Here is an 18,192-nt window from a genome sequence, read left to right on the forward strand (position 1 = left end):
GGGGCGAGACTTTGCATTACCTCGGACGGCTTAAATTTCATTGTGTCAACGTAAACAAGGCGGTATGGGCAAACATTCATAACAAGGCTTGTTGTGGCGCGCCGGTCCAGTCCGGGTATTAAAAGAGCTGTCAATCACTGGCTGCAACTTCAAAGTGCGTCAGGAACTCCACAATCAGTCATTGCATCATGGTGTACTTGCCCAACCAACTCATGTCCCATTTTCTTTCGTAGTTTCTCGGCTCTGAGCCATTCATTCCAGCTCTTGCAATCTCATCATCGCTCCACAGATGCCGTCAACAAAAGCTGCTCAGCATCGGGAGTTTAGCCCGTCACGACATGGGCACCACTTTGCTAGCAAATATGGCAGGTGTGTACAATCACGTGCTTGCTCGTCTGGTTGTGACGTAAACTAGTTCCTCGGTCGTGGAGGCCATTTAGAGAAGATGAAGGAGAAAAATCCAAGCGGACCGATTAAGCTGAAAAATAGAACTTTGGCTTACATGACTCAAGGATCATTTTCTCTCGAAAACCAAATTGAGGTCATCTATGCTACCCCACGGCAATATGTAGCAGATAGGGACCGATTCTGAACTCAGCCTGCATGTGAGTGCGGAGAAGTATTGAACTGAAAGTCCGAGTGGATGCCAGAACCTCGCCCAAGTCCAATAATCTGCTGCAGATGGCGGCATCTATATTTGGTAAGAAAAGTCGATGTAATCACACACACACACACACGTGCGCACGCACGCGTGTATGAGTGCGCGCCAACGAGCATCTTTATGAGCATTGGTGAAAGCTGATTTGACTTGAGAGCACGCTCACATAACAAATCAAACTCAGATCTCAAGGCACCCGTGACGTCGCGACGCCCCTTGTGGACTGCCCACAAACTGCAAAGCCCCTCGCTCTTGTCCCCGTGTCACCCTCATCACCCCCCCCCTACTCAAGACGCGTCTAATCAGATCTTTGCTCATCTCCTGATCCACTCAGGAAGGATGAGAGGTGTTTGCGTGAGTGGCAGAAGAGAGCGAGAGATACACTGGTTAGGGGTGGGGGTGGGGGGGTCAATAAAGCACAAGATGACACAATTAATGTCAAATTAATGCTCCTCGCCAGTGTTGTCGTCACCTCCCTCTTGTGTTTTTTCTCACCTGACCTCTGTGCCTCCCTTTCTCCCTACCTCCCTCCCTCCCTCGCTCCTCTCTCCATCATTTACCACCCTCCTCCCCCATCTCAGCTTTAGTTTAGATCACAAAGGCACACAGCACAGTGCTAATAGGGGCTGGGGGCGGCTGGAGAATGAGGAGTGGGGTGCATCTTCCTCCTGATTGGTGTCTCTAATTACGGCTTGATACTAAAGAGTAATTAATGAGTTTGCGGCTGATGGCAGCAGCTTTGGAGCGTCGGCCTCGGATGGCGGCGGATAAGAGCTGTTTGCCACCTCCCGCGGGAACCGCGCTGGCGCAGGCACGCATAAATAATCACGCAAAAGTGCCTCCCATTATGAAGAGTCGCCCCCACGCCTCAGCACCCTCACAAACACGCGGCAAGGTGAACTTAGGTAAAATACTTTTACCAAGAATGAGAACTAGCACAAAACATTGTTAGCATTCACATAATAAAAAAATGGGACAATCGTTTCGGTGTTCGTTCTCGCTAGTCTAAAGAAGATGTTCTGCGTGATGTTGCATTTGTGGAATATGACTGAAGCATCCAACCACCTGGTTGAATCCACCTCGGGAGGGAGGCATTTTGCCACTTGCTATCGACCATAAATCACATCACAGTTGCTCGGGAAACGATGCGTCCATCTCACCTGTTTTCCGAATTAGACCATGTGACTTTGGCAAGCTGAGCTGCGATTTGCTGTTAACTAAACAAGCTGCGATGTCATTGACAGGCAACAGCAACTGGCCATACGGATTTTAGCTAAAACTCCTGCAAAGCCAAAGGTGCCTCACCTTGCGTGACCCTTGGCAGGTGGGTCACCTGGCAAAAGGGTGAAACGGAGAGGGAGAGAGGCGCACAAACACATCAGAGGAGGCGGAGCCTCCCAGCCGAGCGAGTAACTGGAGCAGACTTTCAGCGTGGTTGCTAACGAGCTGGCTGTCTCTCTTTCATTTCACTCGCTCGTTCGCTCGCTCCTTGCCACCCCCAACACACACCCCGTTCATTAACTTTGCACTTGTGTATCTGTGTGTGTGTGTGTGTGTGTGTGTATGTGTGTGTGTGCGTGTGTGTGTCTGCAGGTTACAGAGAGCGCTCACAGACACTCACGAAGCCATCATAGTGAGCTAAGATCCAGCTTTTCACACCTTATCATACCTAGTGAGGCCTTTTCAGGAACAGACGCTTGACTGGATACACCGCAAAGTTTCTCTCATAAAATGCAGAAACGAGAGCGTCATTCATTTATCGTCCTTATTTCAAGTTTAAAGCCCTCAATTGAAACCGCAATTTGAAACACTAACTCGAGTTTGAAATCCTACTTTCAAACCAGAACTCCAGTTGCAAATCCCAATTTGAAATGCGATTCTGAAACCCTAACCCTTGTTGCAAACCCTAATTTGAAACCCGAACCTTAGTTGGAAATCCTAATTAGAAACCCTACCCCTACTTTTAAACTAAATTCTTAAACCCCAATCTTAGTTTGAAACTGTAAATTGAAAGCTTTAATTGGAAAAACAGTTTTTGGAATTTGGGGACAAGCCAGAAAACAAGATACAAAAAGGCTGGCGCCGCAATTGGATATGTGGTCGAAAGGAATGTTGTCTTTGCCAGTGGAGAGGACTCAACAGAGGAACCCCCTGGTGTCAGTCAGCCCCGGTACTGGAGCTCAACCGTGGGACTGCCTAGCAGGACGTGACTGCAGGCTTGGCTTTGACATCAAGGATGGTTGGATTTAGAGGGCATTCTCCTTCCGGTTTTTTTAAAGGGGGGGGGGTGTCCGAAAAGGCAATCAGAGTGTGGGATGAACGAGGATGAGGGGTGCGTGCCAGGGCATCCATCACGGTGTCGCCTTGCCGAGCCGGCGGCCCGCCCCACAATCGCACCATTTCCAACACATAGTCGACATGTGCATGAAACAGGCACGCAGGCATAAAAAAAAAATAAAAAATCCAAAATCTATTGCCAAGTGCAGCTCCCCTGCCTCCCAGACACACACACACACACACGCACACATGCTCACTTACTATTCCCTGAGCTGGAGACAGTGTGTAATACGTTGCCTGCCTGGTGGTGCACTGGTGCTTGTGGGCTGTGTGTGCGCTTGCTTGCGTCCATGTGTGTGTGCGTGTGCGCGTGTGTGTGCAGTCTAGACGGAGGCGATAGACATCTCATTAGGGCCTCTTCTGCAGCCGCCACCGGCAAGCGGCGCGTCCTTGCTGTTGGGGGGTAAAGGAGGAGGAGGAGTGGTCGGAAGGCTTGGGGGAGAGACGCCAATGAGGGGCCAGAAGGGGGCGACAATCAAAGGCCGAGTCAGGTGAGAGGAGGGAGACGCACATTAGACGATGATAATAGCAATAATTGTCTTGATCCTTCAGGAGAAGCCTCCCCACTTTCCTCCCTCCCGCAGGCGCTTTGACTCCCCCTCTGGAAGGCGAAGACTCCCCTTCCTTTTCCTCCCCCTCCATCATGCCTCCCGCTGCCGTTTCAATCTTAATTAATTTCTCACGAGTCATCAGAGCCCGCAGCTAAGGCGAACAGTGAGCGAGATAGCAGACTGATCTCGGTTATCGGCGGCACCGAAACACCTCGCGGCGAGTGAGGGACGCTGGCTCAAATCAGATCTCGGTACTGGACATCTGCTGGCTGGGTGACGTGTTCATCGTGATCATCGCCGATTGGGCTTCAATCCTGAGCGCCAACCTGATGGTTTTCACTACACAGCGCATGCACGCACAAGCCAAAGGATGGTCTTGTCCCTTGCAAAAAAATTATTTCCTTTATTTGAGTAGTTGTGCCAGTCCCGAGTGCGAAGGACAGCGGGACAAAGGAAGCAAGGAATCTCCAAGGTCGCCCGGACAGAGGAAAAGCACAGCAAGAGCTCAAGACCACGTTGGGATTAAAAACTAGGGTTAGGGTTTAAAAAAAAAAAACATGTATGGAAGGATTTTTTTAGTAAAAAAAAAAAAATATGACCATGTATTATATATGACCATCTATTTATGTATACATATACATAAATAAATAAAATTTTATACACACACACACGCACACACACGCACGCACGCACGCACGCACGCACGCACGCACGCACACACACACACACACACACACACACACACACACACACACACACGGGGTGTCCCAAAAAGATGTATGCACACTTTAAATAATTATAAACCAGGTGTTTATTATTATCGGTTTAATTTTTAACATGTAAAAGAATTTACAAGCATCATTGTATTGTTTTGTCACTGCCGGTTCTCAAACTGATGTTTGTTCTGGTCCAGACACCGCCGGTAACGGGAAGCAATGGAATAGCACACATCATGAAAAAATTCCCTTGGTATTTGCGTGCATTCACGTTCAATGGTTGCTCTCAATTCAGAGATTGTTGTAGGTTTCATTGCGTAGACTTTGTCTTTTAGGTATCCCCATAAAAAGAAGTCTAGTGGTGTGAGGTCTGGTGAACGTGGAGGGTATTCAACGAAACCCCTCCGTCCAATCCACCTGTTTGGCAAGATATCACGTTATGAACAGTTCCATCAGCTTCAACCTTATCTGTAATTCGAGTGATGGTAACTCGTGTTGGTGGTTCTTTTTGAAACATCCTCCTACATTGTCTTTGCACTTCTACTGCGTTTGCATACATTTTAAAAAACATTTTCTTTCTTCAAAGTTTAGTCTGGCTGCCATCATTTGGATCGCTATTGCTTTCCCCGTACGTGAGCAAAAGCCTAAAGTGAAGTTACTGTCGTTCACATCCTTTGTGGCCGCCTCATTTTCAGCTGCCCGAGATGCCCGATAATGATGGTAGCGTCGTCATGTCATTAGGCGGACGAAAGCGTCCGCACGCCACCGTGAAATGATAACTCTGCCTCATTTTTGAATGCAGACAAGTAAGATTTTCATACAATTTATTGCTTTTCACACAAAATCCTACAAAACTGCAAAAATGTCAAATTTCTAAAAATGAAAGACATGACTTTTCATGAGAAATCATCATAAACGCTCAATGTTGAGTCAGTTTTGAATGCAGAATAGGACGTTAATTTTTCTAAGAACTCCAACCAAAATATTGCCATTTAACTTAAATAAATCATTTAAAAATATTTCATGATTGGTTTTATACTTTATTATATTATTATATTTTATTATCATCAATACTATTTGATGAGAATGAATTGTTGCGCATGTCTTTGTTGTTGCACCACATATTTTGCTCCACATACTTTGTATGCAGCCAAGCTTGTTTTAAATACAGTTGACTTGAGTAAAATAATAATAAAATCATCATTGAAGCCCTCATTCTTCTGTGACAGAGGGAAAGCGCTCCTGGGTAGCCCGTGCAGCGACCTTGGACGTGACCCCAACGTAAACTCAGAACGTCTGAAGTTGCCGATGGTGTGAAAAATGTTCTGCCTGAAGTTTGTCACATTGGCGAGATAGAGCAACGTACACACAGACGGCGCGTCGCCCCGAGGAGGTCCGCACTCCAAGGTCATCTGCCGAACTTTGCAAGGGTCACATGACTTAAGGTCACTTGGGAGTCATTGGAAGGAGGACCATACACACACATGCACACACATGCACACATACACACACACACACACACACACACACACAGACACACACACACATAATATAATATAATATAATATAATATAATATAATATAATATAATATAATATAATATAATATAATACAATATAATATAATATAATATAATATAATATAATATAATATAATATAATATAATATATGATTAAGAATATAAATTCTCATGCAAAAGCTGATAAAAATTTGGTGGATTGCGTCCTTGTTTTACGGCGTCAGAATGGTGACATCTTGGTTTGTGTTGTTCCCGTCTCTTGAGAATTCGTTGCCCCCCCCTGTCAGCACTTTGCCTCGCCTGTCAGTCGTCTCCATTGGTGGACTCGCACGCCAACGTCAAGTCCATGTCTATGTGTATGTGTATGGGTGTGTGTGAGAACACACGTTGACCTCGCGCAGCACGTGTTTGTGCTCCATCAGCTGAAAAAAAAAATGAAGGAAAAGGCCGCTTTGTTTGATCTAACACAGACGCAGGGGTGGGTACCCGGGCCTTCGAGAGGGACTTACCTGACTGAATCACTTTATACCACCAGAATCATGTCGCAATAACATTTTTCTTACAACTTTCTAACACACACACGCACACACATTCACGCACACACGCGGTACATGTCTCCCAGTGGAGCGCCTCCTTTGTTGTTCCCCAAAGTCTCAGAGATTTGTTGGAAGTTTTCTGCAACTGTTGCATATCACACTGAGAATGTGTTGTACTTTTACCCATTCGCTCCCTCCTCAGTCAGCATGTGTTCTTCTGCCGGTTGCCGCTTCCCTGTCTGACTGCTTTAGTCGTATTTGTCACAGCTCATGCAGATCATGGGCAAAGGTTGATTTCGAGAGAAAGTCACAGGGTGTTTGTCGAGTTCAACAACAAAAGATGACAATAATTATACCGTTTTGATTTGATTTACAAAAAACGTCGCCCAAGATTTACATCGTTCACGTAAAAAGAGCCCATAGCGGCTTTTCTCATCTCTACAAATGATCATAGTATTTGTATTTGATCTAAAATGACGTGACTTAAGCTGTTCCATGCACTCGTACTGCATTTTCAAATCATGATGCAGTTTTGATAGCGTAGCCGCAAACACGAATATGACCTTCAAGCAAATTTGCAGCTCCGCTTTGAACGGGACGCCCGCTATCCCGCCTGTAGCATGCTAAAAAAATAGCTCCAGGCTCCCGCTCACACAAATGCGTTGGGAAATGGAAAACTTACCAATTCTTAAGTGCGCTGAGCAGCTTTTGCGTGGACGGCCCCAAGTTGTCCTAATTCCTACAAATAGTCAGACATGGAACCAAATAAATGTCCAATTAATGACACATTTAAGCATTTGGCTCAACTTTTAAGGGAATATTCTTTTATTTACGAGGTGCCTCAAGTTCCACTGCTGTCTGATCCTTCACCGTAGGAATGACGTTTCATTACCTTTAGATTTGAAACTCAGCTCTGAACCCGCACGGGCCCGAAAAAAAAAAAATGGACAAAGTCGACTGGGTCCCGATGAAGCTCGAAACCGCTTAGAGCCGCGGCAGTTGGTCTTTGGGTGGGTTGAAGCGTTTAATGTCTGCTTCTTCTCCGAACAGGCTTCACCTGTCTCGAAAATGGAAGCGTCCAGTCGTGCACATCCAAACTGTTCCCATCGGTGCTGGCGCACGTGTTGCTCGGATTGGCCTTCAGCTTAAATTTTTGCCTTGGGCTTGTAACGCTAGCCAGATTTCCACAAAGTCAAACAGCATCAGTTACTAAAAGAACGACTCAGAGCTACGAAGGCCTTGTTAACAGTTGGGAGTAAGCAGATTACACAAGGAAGCATCATATGAATGGGAAGCAACTGAATTGAATGGCAAATGATGTTTTGAGATAAGAGCGTGACCACAGAACAAATTTAACTTGTATCTCAAGGCACAACCTGCTGCTCTTTCTCCATAATGCAATACCGACGTTCCCACAAGTATCCCCCCCCGTCCCCCTCCGCCCCGCTGACACACACGCTGCCACAAAATGAATGCGCCTTGCGCACGGCACCACCCAAAGGTGCCTGCAGGCCTATTTAAGATGCAGACTTCCATGTCCCAGTAAATGATATTAAAAGTCATATCATGAATAAATCAGGAGGCAGCCTCCTGATGTCTCCTCCATGACACATTCACATACAGGATGCGGGAGGAGGAAGGGAGGAAGATGCCATCATGCCCATCGCCACGCTGCCGGATTAGCTGGTGACAGCGCACCACAAACTTCAACCTCAGACACTTTGCAAAGCCACAAACTGCATTATTAGTTGTAATATTAGTAATCAGACTCGTTATTATTGTCATTATTATACTTAGTAGTTGTATTGCTGGCACTGATGCTAGTGCTAACATGATGTCCCGTCTTGTACATATATATATGACTACATGTATGCGTTTGAAAGCTTCCGAATCTTGCTGCATGAGGCCTTCCACCATTTTGGTTCTCGCCATTGACGGTGGGCAGCTGATCCATCTAATATTAATTTGGTCTGGGATGGTCTGTATGCTGCTCAACAACTGCATTGGTCCACCTATTTAGTGGCTAGAATGAAATGATGAGGGAAAAGGTGGGAGGATGAAACAGGAGGCAGACAGAGAAAGGGGGCGGCTGGAAAGCGCCATTTAATTTGGTTATGATCTCATTTGCTTTGATTAAAAATGCATGCAAATCCTCCGTCGGCATCGGGGATCAGTGAGGAGAGGCGACACCTCTCTCCCTCTCTCTCTCGCCCGGGCTTACTTTCTCTTCTCCTCAAATGTCCCGCTTAGGCATGCGCGTGTTGTTTAGAGGACTTTTACTTTGCTTTTGCATCTCTCGCCGTTAGGGCGCCTGACCTCCGGTTCTCGGTGGCCCGCCCTGACATCCATCTCCCAGGCAGGCCCGCACTCTGAAGGTCACCCCCCTACCCCCTTAGTTTTATTCTCAAGTACCTAAAGCTATGCTAGAGCGAGCTCCTGGGCAAGCGCAACCTTCAGCCAGAAGCTCACTCCTGCGTCTTGTAAATGTGTGTGTGCGCGCGTGTGTGTGTTTGCCGCCATATCTGAATAAGGAGCCCGCTAACAGCATGGATTTGCATGCCGACTGGCGCTACTCTTGTCACTCTCCATTTTCTGCCTCCTGCCGCTGTCCAAGTTTAGCGTAATGAACTCGGGTCCGTACCCCCGCCCAACATCCTTTTACTCTCTCACTGGCTTCTTTGGATTTTTTTCTCTCTCTCAGCAGATGATTCTTGGAAAAGTGAAACATATTTAAACTGCCAGGTAAAAAGATACAACTTAATCGATTAATCGACAACTAATCGATTACCAAATGAACAACTGTTTCAGATTAAATGTTTTGAAACATGGTTGTCAAAATGATGTGTTGAATGTTTTGGAATTAGACTCCAACCTTCTAGAGTCTCCATCAACTATAAAACAGGATTCTAACGTCTAAATCAGCGGTGTCAAACTTATTTTTGTCGCCGGCCGCATCATAGTCATAGTTTGGTTCAAAGGGCCATTAAAATTGTCAACCCAAATAAATGTATGAACATCTCATATTGTATATATACACAACAAACTGATGAATAACTATTTTTCAAACCAGAGACAAATAAAAACTGTTCAAATATTTAAAAATGAAATATTGGAATCAAATCTTAAAAAATAAAATTTATTTAAAAAAATGAATGCTAATAAAAATTGCGAACAGTATCTCTATTTTTTAAAAAGTGAAAAGTGGAATTGACATATGAATTCGATGCGCAATTTGTCTTCGCGGGCCACTTACAATGATGTGGCGGGCTGTATTTGGTCCCCAGGCCTTGACTTTGACACCTGTGGTCTAAATTGTAGAGCGGGAGAGTTGCTGTGCAATTGGCAGGCAGCTCGACCTATGATTGAGCCGAGTCACGGTTATGTGACATCCACTTAAGTGAATCACACCGTCTGGTCAGTTATTCCAGCGTCACGAGCGCAAGTAGCCAAAAGAAGACGCCTTAGAGCCGCCTCTCATTAGAATGCACACGTGCATTCCAACACAGCGCGGCGACGTTTTCATTTGCATGTCGGCAGGTCATTAGCATGTCCGTCAAGCGCGCTTTGGCACGAGGGCAGTCATCCTGTTAGTCAGCCGCTCGGGCCTCATGTGCGCCTCTCTTACGTAAGCACGCCGACAGATGCTGAATCATCAGCTGTGGGCCGGAATGCCCTCGCTACCCACAGGCCTGCGCCACGCACGCACACACGCACACACGCATGCATGCACACCGAGCATGTCATGCACTATTTCCCATCCTGGAGTGAAATTGTGAGACAAAGGGAAGCGGGCGAGGCGGCGGTGGCGGCGCCCCAGCAGAAAGGCAACCGCGGTTGCAGAAGAAGACGACGAAGAGAGAAGAAAGGCGAGCGAGATCTTCCCGCAGCTGCCTGTCAGGGTTTGATGATGCGCTTTAAAAGCTTTTTCATGTTACGCAACTTTGAAGCCGACGCATTTGATGTTGAGCCCCCCCTACCCCCTCCCTCCCTCTCACGGCTAGTTTGTTAGCTACTGGCCAAATCTGGCGACCGTCTTGATGCAATTTATCCGATTAGCCTGCTTTTTTTTTTTTTTTTTCCATTCGAGGGCAGCGCCAACGAGTTCTTCTACACAGCACAAATTGTTGTATTTAGGCCTGGCGCACACGTCAGGAAGCTTTCACACCGACTTGCCCGCCTCGAAAACACGGAAAATATGGACAGAACAACTATTTTCTTTTGCCTCATCTCACCGTTTTTTTTTTTTTTTCTCACCACCGCCTCCAATCTCACCCCTCACGTTCCCTCAGCATGGGTGATTCATTTGTCTCCGGCACGATATAGAGCGCTGACGCCAGGCTCGCCGGCGTCCATATTGCCGAGATGCTTATTTGTTGAGCGGCGGGGATTTCATACCAACATGTTTTGCGCGCTCGCACTCTACTTCCAGCATGGCGCCCTTTGTCGTCAACCTCCTCCCTCATTTTACGTCTCCTCTTCCCTCCCCAATAGCGATCCCTCCTCCCCCTCCCTTTCACTTTTGCTCTCTCATCAGACGGATGTAAGAATAGAACAGGGGAAGCCCTCTCACCTCTCCCTGCATGCCGGCTAATTAGCATATTCATGAGCCGGCATCATAAATTATACATGAGATCCGGAGGGGGGAAACAGAAGAATGAGACGCCGACACACACACATTCTCTCACACGAGAATGCCATATGCGCGCTTGCACGCAAGCACACACACACGTACGCACACACACACGCATCCTAAGGTTCCTCTTTCAATCACACAACACAGACGGAGCCATGCAGACAGGTAATTGGTGAGAAAGAGTGTGTGGTGCTACGAGGAGATGCCAATATGGAGAAAGGGAGAAAGGATGCACACAAGAAAATGCAGCAATACACAAACACACTCTTGAAGCTAGCTCCAGGTAAGGTTAATGCAATGAGGGTCAAGGCTAAAAAGGAAAAGGAGGAGAAAGCGCCAACGTTCTTCGGGCATTGTATCGACAGTACAACAAGATGCATTACGGCAAACACGTCGAGCTCCGCTTCAATTATGTCATGAAAGCCATCCGCAGGAATGGAGTCCGCTTGTTCAACCAACTCAAATGTATACTTACAAGCAAATAGAAAATTCTGCTCAACTTCAACCTCATCTTTAGCACTCCGCAATGCCGATTTTAGCTTGAAGTCGTCAAATGGCGCCTCACTTGTTTTAGCATGAACAACACGGTCACACCCGCAACAGCACAAACCATCCTTTTCTAAATGTGCCTGTTTGTGAGCAAAATGACCAACACGCAATCTAACCTGCATCTGCTCCACTCACAAAAATGGAGTCCTCAATGTTCAGACTATCCTCTGAAAGTATGGGAGATTTTGCGCTCCTCTGTAGCTGTACACACGACCTTCTATGTTGTGTGTGTGTCTGTGTGCGTGTGTGCGCACTCCCATCCAGTGTGGGTGGCAGAAACTAATACGAGATTACGGATGTAAATTGGCAGAGTGTCTCGCTCTTTCTCATTATCGCTAATAAGACTGAGGCCTCGCCGCCCGTGCCCCCTCACTCGTTTGGACAGCGAAAAAAAAGGAGGGGAAAGGCCGCCTCACCCTTTTTAAGGGTGACCCGCCTGTGCGCGCACACAAATCTCTCATGTTACGCATTGCTGAATGATTTTCACCCCCTCCCCACTCCATCATTCTGCTTCCTTTTTTCACTTCTGATGACAAAGGAGCCGTCCACATCTTGCAAGAAGTTGTACAAGTGGCCGCCACACGCAGTCAAGGACGGTGGATAGAATTTGACGTTTTATTGCGAGGGAACCACACACCATTCACTCCAGTGTGCCTTTCTGCCACAACATCCATGTCAGCGTTGTGAGGGAGGCACAAAAACATCACCTTCAGCCAGCGAGAAACATTAGCAACGCAACAAGATCAATAGCTCACGCTACAATATCATCAGCGTACAGAGGCTATGGTATAATAGTAATAATAATAATAATAACTTGGAGAGAGGCGGCTCGGTGGGGCACTGGGTAGCACGTCCGCCTCACAGTTAGGAGGGTTCGGGTTTGATTCCACCTCCGGCCCTCCCTGTGTGGAGTTTGCATGTTCTCCCCGGGCCCGCGTGGGTTTTCTCCGGGCACTCCGGTTTCCTCCCACATCCCAAAAACATGCTTGGTAGGCCGATTGAGCACTCCAAATTGTCCCTAGGTGTGAGTGCGAGTGCGGATGGTTGTTTGTCTCTGTGTGCCCTGCGATTGGCTGGCAACCGGTTCTGGGTGTCCCCCGCCTACTGACCGTTGACGGCTGGGATAGGCTCCAGCACGCCCGCGACCCCCGTGGGGACGAAGCGGTTCAGAAAATGGATGGATGGATAACTTGGAGAGATATGCTCTATTCAGTGGCCCGAATTTTAACCTTTAAACAGAGGTTAACACAACTATTAAAAAAAAACTAACAAATTATTTTCAAAGTTCTATATCCATATATGACTTTCTGTATGATATTTCCAACACAAAATGGGTTTTAAAGCGACAGCATGCATGTGTTTGATGGGTGGCCACACGGGCTGCGTAATTACACGGCGGCCATTATTCTCAGCTGACATTTCTGTCACGTTAATCACGGCCACTTTGCTGCCGCGCGCGGGTCAAAGTGTGACCACGGAAAGAGGCGGGGAAGCGTTGGCGCGCATGCATTAGCTTCATTTCTTTCAGCGCCCGACGTGTGGCGTCTGGTGGCGAGTGCAAGCGATCCCGTCAACACGATGAACAAACCGTTTTTCTTTGGCTTTCTATGTGACACTCGCCACAAGGCGAACTTCAAGTGGGAAGGCCATGCCCGGGGTTCGAACGCAGAATATAAGAGTTAGGAGGTAGACGTGCTAACCGCGACCGCTCCTCCATCGTGTCTTTCAAAGCAAGTTGAGAATTTCCACTCAAGTGTTGCTATTGTGTGTTTTGCTCCTATTTCATTGTGACAAACTTTCTGTCCAGGGTAGTGATGCAGAAAGTAAGTCAGAGTGCAAGTCTCAGCCTGCGATGGCCTCGGTTGCTCTTTGTTGTGCCCTTGTATGCGCACGTGGCAAGGCGGCCGGCGTCTGCTCGCGAGCCGCTCCGGCGCAGTCAGTCTGCTGTCTTTTATTTGGACTTTAATGACCTATAAAGGGACTGTTACTTTTTAAATAAACCATAAAACACGGGTCATAAAAGTGCAGTGCACGGCTGGGCACAGGCCAAGTTCAGCCAGGCGAGCATGTCCTCCACCGTCTCGCCTCGCTTTTTCGCGTGTGCCTTTGCATAATGCTAGCTCGCGCGGCGGTGGCTCAACTGCGACTTGGTGCGTGCGTGTGATGAGAAGCTAGCGACAGGCGACCTTGACGCGCACAAAGGCCAGCTCGAGATCTTGATGGTTAAAAGGCGGAGAGGTTTCATCCTGAGCCTGGTCTGAGATACAAGGCAACAATGTTCAATGGGATTTTCCGTCACTCAATTCAAATGCACAATCTGCTTTGGATGAAACCACAGCACACCTCAAGGTTCTGTGTAGGATAAGTTTGTATTTTCAGACAAAAGTTGATAATTTAAGACAATAATATATACGACCTAGCTCTTCATTCTCAAAGTCCACAAGAAGTCTGCGAGAATTTTTACCATGATGTCATGTAAATATGTAACGAGATGACAAATGTACGTAGGGGATTCGGATTGGACGGTACCATTGGTGCCGTTGCGTAAAAGGAGTAAGTGATCCGCCATGGCAGTCATCGGTCTTTTCCGCAATCCTGCAAACACATAAAGACGCAGCGAAGCGAATAATAAGCTCCTTGGCGGAGGTAATAAACATCTTTACGGCGCCTTGTATCTCCAAAGACTCTTTTATATTCTCACAACTGACAGCGGAAGCTTATGAAGACGCGAAGAGGCAGAGGAGGCAGGTTCAACCGAGCGCCCGTGACAGTAATGTATGAGCCTTAATAGGTGCACGCTGCTGATATCTGCGGGAGGTGTAATTTCAGTAATACTTGTGACAAGGAGGAGGGCAAAAAAAAAAGGCGTTGAGGAAACAGTCAAGCGGCTGTCTCAAGTCAGAAGAGAGGTATTTGCAGCCTGCATATTTACGCCTCCCTTAAGAGCGAGCGTGTGGGTGCCAGGCAGCGCTCCCCGCCGCCGCCCGCCATATGCGATGGCAAAAAAAGCTAAAAACAAAAAAAGAGAAGAAGAATAATTGCCGTTTTAAGGAAGAGTGTAACGAGGCCATCGTGGCGTCGCTCAAGCGCGGCTTCAAACGAAGCTCGCCGAGGAACAGAGAGCAAATCTTAGCACGCCGCGTTTAGGACATCAAACGGGCCGCAATCAAGAACTCCGCAGCAGGGAGGGGAGGGGGGGTTCGGTAGCGGTGGTACAGGGAGGCTCATTTCCTTTGACGCTTATGCACTTCTTCTCCCATACGAAGTTGAACTCATGCATGCATTGGGGGCTGAGCATGGATGATGCTTGTGAATGAAAAAGCACATTCGAAATGTTTCACCTACTTCCCAACTCCCAACGTAGTCTGACGAGATTGCAAGCGTCTTACATTGAGGAGGAAAAAATGTCACTTTTGTGAATTAAAACGTCGGCTTGCATGCTATTACGACTTCTTCTGCCATTTTTTTCCTTTCCTGTCATTCTGTCTGCCGCAAAAGAGACTTGTTAGAGATTTACAACACAAGATGGAAAAACGAGCCAAATTCCGCAACTTAAGCATCTGGTTATCTCTACATAGTTTTTGTTAGGCCTAGGTAATTGTTGCAAAAGTCACAATGTTAACCGCTATTTTGGTTGACTCGGTTAAAAAAGGGATAAACTAAAAACATTGTATTTCTCGCAAGAAAAATTAATACTGTGGTGTTCATGCAAAAACGTAACATTGACCTTGCAGTTCCTTGTTGAGGATAAAGAATATGACATTGAATATTTTTGGAAACTGGTAGCTTAAGCAAATGTGATATGTTTCATAAATAAACAAATAAATAAACAAATGAATGAATAAATAAAGGGCGGCTCGGTGGCGCACTGGGTAGCACGTCCGCCTCACAGTTAGGGTGAGGGTTAGATTCCACCTCCGGCCCTCCCTGTGGGGAGTTTGCATGTTCTCCCCGGGCCCGCGTGGGTTTTCTCCGGGCACTCCGGTTTCCTCCCACATCCCAAAAACATGCTTGGTAGGCCGATTGAGCACTCCAAATTGTCCCTAGGTGTGAGTGCGAATGCAAATGGTTGTTTGTGTGCCCTGCAATTGGCTGCCAACCGGTTCAGGGTGTCCCCCGCCTACAGCCCGATGACGGCTGGGATAGGCTCCAGCACACCCGCAACCCCCGTGGGGACTAAGCGGTTCAGAAAATGGATGGATGGATGGATGGATGGATGAATAAATAAATACATAAATTGTCCATGATGACTGAATAAAATGGACTACTACGACTAAATGCGCTCACATATCGGCTGCTTAAGGAATAGGTTATATACAGTATTCTGGATATGTGCTCGTATTAGCATGAAAGTAGCGCACAAGAGGCTGAGCTATATAGTGTGACTTTGTGGCAAGGCGCTTTAAAGAGGCAAAACCGCAGAGAAAATGTGAAATCAAGCGTTCTGCCGACGCCGGCCGCTTTTGAGCTCACCGAGTGAGGCGGCGACAAGCGCAAATGAAGTCTTCTCTGATCCCCGGCGCGCTCCACTCATTCGGATCTGAACTTGTAGCATTGGCATTACAAAGATCACCTCCTCCCCCCCTGCTCCCCCTTCCGCATGTCATCTCTCCTCACCTCAGCTCTCCCTTTTTCTGCGCCGCTTGCCACACCGCCATATTTCACCTGTGATCTCGGCCCCCTTAGCCCCTCCCCTTTCCTCTGGCACTTCGTCTTTCTTTTCACGAGCTGGCTCGCCGCGCTCCTTTTGTCCTTGATTACCTGGTGGCGATCTCCTGGCTGTGTCTGCTCCTGCCACCGCCGCTAATGGACTATTTGCATGCAAATGGCGGCGCCTGGAGAGATTAAGACGGGCTGGTGGAGGAGGGAGCAAAGGAAGGAAGGGAGAGGGAAGGAGGAGGAAGGCCAAAGGAGCCAGATTTCATTGAAGAGCCTAGAAAAGAAGCAGATGAAAGGCAAGGACGCGTACGCTCCGCTTACTGCCTCTGCTTTTTCTGAAGGTCTGCGTGATTGTCTTGGTGAAGATGCTATTATTGACAGTTATCTTTGTGTGTGTGCGTAAGCGTCGGCAAGGCGAGGCTCAAAGACTGTGAGGGGGAAAAAAAGTTTGAATGTCAGAGCTTCTATATTTGCATGTTTATGTGCGCCTAACTAGCTTAGCTCTGAACTCGGGGAAGATAGGGCACTGCAGCATCTCCATTTCTGAAAAATTAAAGCAGGAGACCAAAAGGTTTTTTTGTCTGGAGAGAGAGAAGCTTGCGCAGGGCCTGCCGCCCCCCTCCCTCCTCCTCCTCCTCCTCCTTCCTCCGACTCCTCCAAATAAATAAGAATTTTTGATTACAGTAATCAGGCCCATTAATAATGCAGACGCTGTGATGATGCAGAGGAGATGAAAGATGGCTCTTCTCAACCTTTCTGTGTTAGGAGCGAGGGGAAATGGCTGCTAGCGAGCACGCACCCGCAGCACGAGAACACGCCTCAACGTCATCGCAAACTTTCAGCGCGGTGCTACCCAACTCGCTTTTTGGACTTAAATGGCGCCTTACCGTATCTCGGTGGCAACTTGACCAAAGAGTGCATCGTGTGGGTAACTTCTAACAGTGATAATCAATTCTGTAGCCATCAATTAAACAGTGTTAGCAGGAGTCTTAGCAAATTCTGTGAGTAAATAAGAAAATAAAAAAATAAATACACAAGGTGAATGGATGGTCAGACAAACAAACGGACATAGGGCTAACTCAAGATTTGCTTCCATGCATCCAAAAAACATTTTCCTCATCTGTCAAAGACCTCAGACCGCTTGGAGAGTTGTGAATTAGCTTTGCAGCATTTGATTATTCTCGTTGGCACTTCTCAAAATGCCTCCCTCCCCTACATGGCGCACACACATAATTATAACATATTACATCCCTCACCTTCCTCTCACACACACGCACACACACACACACACACACGCAGACACACACACACACGCAGACACACACACACACACACACACACACACAGAAGCACACTTCTCCTTCCTTCCCTGAGGCCGGCTTGGCAGCAGGCCAGCCGAGAGGAGAGAATGCATAAAGAGCTATTGTGGCTCTTGTCGTTAATCAGGCCCGCATGCTTTCTGACAGCGCTGTGCGAGAAAGGAAGAGCGTCTCTCCTCCAGGCCGGCCGCACAGCGCTCCATTAAGGCCGCACCGGCCAGACAGGCCGACTCCAGCCGCAGAAAGCGTCATGGCACACAATATCGAAAGGGGGTTGGGGGTCTGGCACCGAAGTGGCAGAAACCGCATGTCCGGGCAAAGAACGCGAGGTTAAAGACATAAGATGTGTGTCACTGGAGCAGCTCATGTTTTCTGAGAACATGCAGGTACACAAGAGTGATGTCATTGCTGCTGACGGGGAGATCGTGTGGTTTTGGAAGCCAACCAAAGTCGCAACCAAAATGGCAGCACAGCTCCAGATTGATTTGAGTAAACTCCGTGTGGGGAAAAAGTCCAGCTTGTGTTGAATTTGTAGATATGATTCTCATGTAGGCTCTTTTTTGCGCACCGGCCTCATTGTTTTTTAGCCTTTATGATACAATTGTTATCAGTTGCAAAGTATTAGCTGTGAATGTCACTTTGCATACAAAATGGATGCCTGAGTCTATCTTGGAATTGAGCCTGTCAAAGGCTGCAGGTGTAATCCCAGAAAATC

The sequence above is a fragment of the Syngnathus floridae genome, chromosome 10 (assembly GCF_059516105.1).
Source record: "Syngnathus floridae isolate MCC-2025c chromosome 10, RoL_Sflo_1.0, whole genome shotgun sequence".
Classification (NCBI taxonomy): Eukaryota; Metazoa; Chordata; class Actinopteri; order Syngnathiformes; family Syngnathidae; genus Syngnathus; species Syngnathus floridae.